This window comes from Bubalus bubalis, chromosome X, assembly GCF_019923935.1.
Source record: "Bubalus bubalis isolate 160015118507 breed Murrah chromosome X, NDDB_SH_1, whole genome shotgun sequence".
Lineage (NCBI taxonomy): Eukaryota > Metazoa > Chordata > Mammalia > Artiodactyla > Bovidae > Bubalus > Bubalus bubalis.
In genome coordinates, this window is record NC_059181.1 from 138294460 (window position 1) to 138299616 (window position 5157).

At 38.8% G+C, this 5157-nt stretch overlaps 1 non-coding gene across 1 annotated transcript; it reads left to right on the forward strand.

The window, feature by feature from the left end:
* Positions 1-338: 338 nt before the first annotated feature.
* Positions 339-420, forward strand: TRNAS-GGA. Its single transcript has one exon. It is a non-coding gene; the product is annotated as a tRNA-Ser (tRNA).
* Positions 421-5157: the final 4737 nt, after the last annotated feature.

Here is a 5157-nt window from a genome sequence, read left to right on the forward strand (position 1 = left end):
ACAAATGTCAGAATTATCTGGAAGTTCACGGTTCACGTATTGCTGAAGCCTGGCTTGGAGAATTGTGAGCATTACTTTGAACGTGGAGTAGCTCCTCTTGGCCCTCAGGCTTTTACGAAGTCTTTATTTCTTGCAAATCCTGAAGGCTGATCTGGTTGATATAAAGTCCCCGAGAGCTTCCTTCTTTTGTTATAATATGTGAATGATTTGTTTCTTTGCTCCCCTTCTTAAGCCTCCTTACAGGAAAATGGCATCCACTTGAGAAAACTTTTGACCTGATACTAGACACTTGTGTGTCAACTCTATATAGGTCTCACTGCCAAAACCAACCACCAGCAGTAGTCGTGGCCGAGCGGTTAAGGCGGTGGACTGGAAATCCACTGGGGTCTCCCCGCGCAGGTTCGAATCCTGCCGACTACGGCAAGTGAGTGTTTTGACACACGTGCTTATTTCTTTTTTGTAGGCGTCTCCGCAGACCATTTAAAGAATTTATGAACAGCATACGACTGGGACCCCAAGGGGGATAGACGAGGAGGACATGACAGAGCTAAGGAGTCGGGCGGTTGTGGTTACAACCTGAGTCCAGGAGGAGCGGGAGACGCGACAAAACACTTCAGACAATCGCCAACAGGAAGGCCGGTAGCGCAGAAACGGACAACGCCGACTTGACAGGTCATCTAATCCAAACTCTTCCTATATCATTTCTTATTCTTTTTTATAAATTTATTTACTTTGGGCTGTGTCAGCTCTTAGTTGTGACATGCAGGATCTTTCATTGTAGCAGGCAGAATTCTCTCCAGTGGTAGCACAGGGGCTCCAGAGTGCATGGGCGCTCTTACTTTCCCCGTGGGCGAGATCTTAGTTTCCCGACCAGGGATCAAACCCTCATCCCCTACATTGGGAGGCAGATCCTTAACCACTGGACCACCAGGCAAGACCTTATTATTTTTCTTTTTGAGAGAAAAGATATCTGTCATTCTAAAGAAGAAATAGCTACTTCATTAATGTATTCCTTTTGAAATACATATACACAGACCTACATTATACATATTTTCTCCTTTCTCAGTTTCAAATAGGAATCTGATTTTGTTAGAATTAATAAAGTACTTTTCTCTTTCCTTTCTCTGTCTCTGTAGACAAAAATAGGTTTATATCTTTTATTTGGAGTTCATGGGATACGGTTTATGAATCTACATGAATACCTATACTGTCTAGATTTAGATAGAACAACACACCTCATGAAATTAATTTAGTGAAAAATTGAATTTAAAGATCCGCTGCAAGACACCATTGTTCTGCTTCCTGCTAAATTACCATTTTATCATTAAAATGCATATTTTTATAATTTTAGTTATTAAACTAAAAAAAGAGCAATAGAACTAAAGCAAAGATAAGAGGAAGAGAGAGAATTCTGGCATATGAACTATGAGGAAAACTATAATCTCTGCTTTAGAATTCAATTTCTCACTGATTTAGTCTACTTTTCTGCCTTCAAAGATGCACTAAAAGCAATATATGGGGGCTACATTTAACTGTTTGTATCATATTTCATATTAATTTACATTAACTGAATAATAGCATTGAAACTAAAATGAAGTTACTATGAATGTCACACATTTTCTGCTATATTTCTGGCTGGTTTGGTAATTGAAAAAAAAAATTTTATCTCTTCATGTTATTTTTTTTTTCCACTTGGCTTTTCAGTTTCTGCTCATACTCTTTCAGTAAATACAACATATTTTAAAAAACCGTCATAGATATGTATATATATGTTTGTGTGTAAAAAATTATATATGAGTTTGTATATATCTGTTTAAGCTTTTAGACATTTAAAAAATTCTTCATATTTTATACAGAAAGATAAATTTTCATACTTCAAGATACAGGATGCGTTCCTAGTTTTATCACTAAAAAGTTGACTTTAGCTCTGTATCTTCTCTCTTTCTACAACTTCAGTTGTATTATTTAAAGGAAAACATTTGTCAGCAAATCCATGATAGGAAGCTTCTGAGAAGGTCTCCAATGATCCCTGCCTTCCTGAGTACAATTCTAGGCATTTAGGCAACATTGTTGAATGAAAAATACAATACAAAGACTCTTGTTTTCACTGAACTCAACTTATATATGAAATCTTCTATTTTCTGTAGATTTTGATGTGGCCCATTTCCAGCCTCTTGAAAATCTGTCCCCTCTTGGTTTCTGTAGGCTGGTATTATTCTGTTCTCCTGTTAGTCTTCAATTGTTTCTTCATTCTCCTTCACTTGCTCTGCCTATCATTAAGTCATAGTTTCTGGGCTCCTGATTTATAGAATTTATTCCTCTGCAAACCCATTCATTTCCTCAAACACAATGCTGCTGCTGCCAAGTCGCTTCAGTCGTGTCCGACTCTGTGCGACCCCATAGACAGCAGCCCACCAGGTTCCCCTGTCCCTGGGATTCTCCGGGCAAGAACATTGGAGTGGGTTGCCATTTCCTTCTCCAGTGCATGAAAGTGAAAAGTGAAAGTGAAGTCGTTCAGTCGTGTCCGACTCCTAGCGACCCCATGGACTGCAGCCTACCAGGCTCCCCCGTCCATGGGGTTCTCCAGGCAAGAGCACTGGAGTGGGGTGCCACTGCCTTCTCCTCAAACACAATACTTATCTCTTTAAATGTAGCCTCTCAATTTTATATTTCTCATCCAATTTCCTATTTAGTGACTCCCTATTCATATGTATTTCTATTTGGATAATCCCACACCTTTATTACTACACTAATTAGGTAATGACCTAATTATCATCAACTACTTAAAATGGGTCTCTTTATGTTCTTATATGGGAGAAGGCAATGGCACCCCACTCCAGTACTCTTGCCTTGAAAATCCCATGGACGGAGGAGCCTGGTGGGCTGCAGTCCATGGGGTTGCTAAGAGTCGGACATAATTGAGTGACTTCACTTTCACTTTTCACTTTCCTGCATTGGAGAAGGAAATGGCAACCCACTCCAGTGTTCTTATTCCATCAATGACAGCACTATTCTCTCAGTCATCCAGTCTCACCATTAATCTTCTCTTTCTAATCAATCAAGTCCTGCTCATTTTGTCTTTACAGTATCTCTTGCATCCATTCTTGACTTTCCATTACCATGACTAGGTCCTCACCACTTGATGAATGGATTGACTATAATACTATCCTAACTAATTTCCAGTCTTTCTATTCCAATCTCTCCTTTGCACTACTTCTAGGCTAATTTTTATGAAATATTGCCTTCATCACGTCATCATCCCGAGTCAGGAAACTTTAATAGCTTTCCATTGTCTGTAAAACCTAAGCTCCTCATCCTGACATTTTAAGCTCTCCAAATTTGCCTCTAGCCCATTTATTCAAACAACTTCCTGCTATTAACCAATGCCAACTATTTATTCCAGTCAGGATGGTCTCCTTAAAGTTCCTAGAGCATATTAAGTTTATCTGGGCCTCTAGGATTTTGCTCATGATAGTCATTAAGCTTAGAAAGAATATTCCCCACTCTTCTGTTGTACAAAATCCTACCTATGCTTAAGTCTCTCTTGGCAACAAGTTCCTTACCACTTATACCCCTACTCTTCTTTTCTTAGTTAGTGCCTACTGTATATGTTACTTGCTCTGCCTCTGAATCATATTTTTCATAGTATATTTTTTCATTGTGTCAGTTTCCCTTGTAGGAGTCTAGTCTACTTAATAGTAAGACAAGGGTCATCATTTGTTCCCTCCACCACTTTTATTCAGCAATCCACAACAGCAGATCTGATTTGAAGTTTTAAAAAATACTTAGAATCTCAAAGAGTCTTTGATTTCTGTAGGTTATATTTAATACCAACCACACAAAAAATTGGGTGTCCCAGGTGGTGCTAATGGTAAAGAACCCACCTGCCAATCAGGAGACATCAGAGACACAGGTTCAATCCCTGGGTCAGGAAGATCCCCTAGAGAAGGACATCACAACCCACTCCAGTATTCTTGCTGGAGAATCCCATGGACAGGCGGAGCCTGGTAGGCCACAGTCTACAAGATTGCAAACAGTCAGATATGACAGAAGCAACTTAGCACATACTAGGAGTTATAACTGTGACATTTTAAAAGTTTTGATTTATTTACTCTTTTACATATAACAACAAGGAGTGAAATGTGTGTTTACATTAAGTAACATGTTTATGAAAAATAACTATAATTTCCAAAACAAAATAAAAAGTAAGAAGAATAGGTTTGACTAATTTGCAAATCTTTTTAATATAAGAGAGTTCATTAGAAGACAGTTGAATTCCTGTGTCTCCTTCTGCATTCAATATGTAGTGATATTTTTTTGTGATAGGTTCTTTTAAAGTATATGAAGAAAATCTGGCCTAATGTAAGTATGTAACTGAAAAGTGGAAGAGTAGTTGAATAATTGTTTCAGATCATTGTGGATATTCTCCTTTAACTAAACCAAAATTTGACACTGGTAGTTTCTTTAAGACAAATGCAGTGGGGAATCTGAATCCATATTAATGAGTTTTTTACACATTGTTATATTAAAATCCACTGGTCAGCCTTGTACCTTATTATTTTTAAAAAGATTGCTTTGGCTGCCATGGATCTCTGTTGCAGCACGCGGACTCTTCCCTGTGGCAGGTGAGCTCTCTAGTTGTGGCTTACTGGCTCAGTCGCCCCAGGGCATGTGGGATCTTAGTTCTCTGACCAGGGATCAAACCTGTGTCTCCTGCATTGCAAAGTGTATTCCTAACCCCTGGACCACCAGGGAAGTTCCCCAGCCTTATGCTTTAAATGAATCTTTACCCAAGCATGATTTTACATCATGCATCGATCATGTGAAAAATAGTGTTTGACTGAGCTATGTATATCTTCCAAAGGGTGACTTATTTCATTACATAATATTTTACAAACCACATGAGTTAACATCACTGCTGATCTTGAGAGTAACAGGCAGGAAGGCTAGGATCCCCAAGCGAGGGAATAGACTGCAAGTGTCAGACGTTTTCTTCCTCTCTCTTAAGAGGCAGGGGAAAACAAACTGCAAGCGTCAGATGGTTTCTTGGCCTTCTCTATACAAAATTGAAAGGAGGTTTCTTTTAAAATTCCATGTTGCTAAGATCACACCTGGTTCCACCTGAACTTAACTTTTTCAAACCTTGAGCTAACCAAT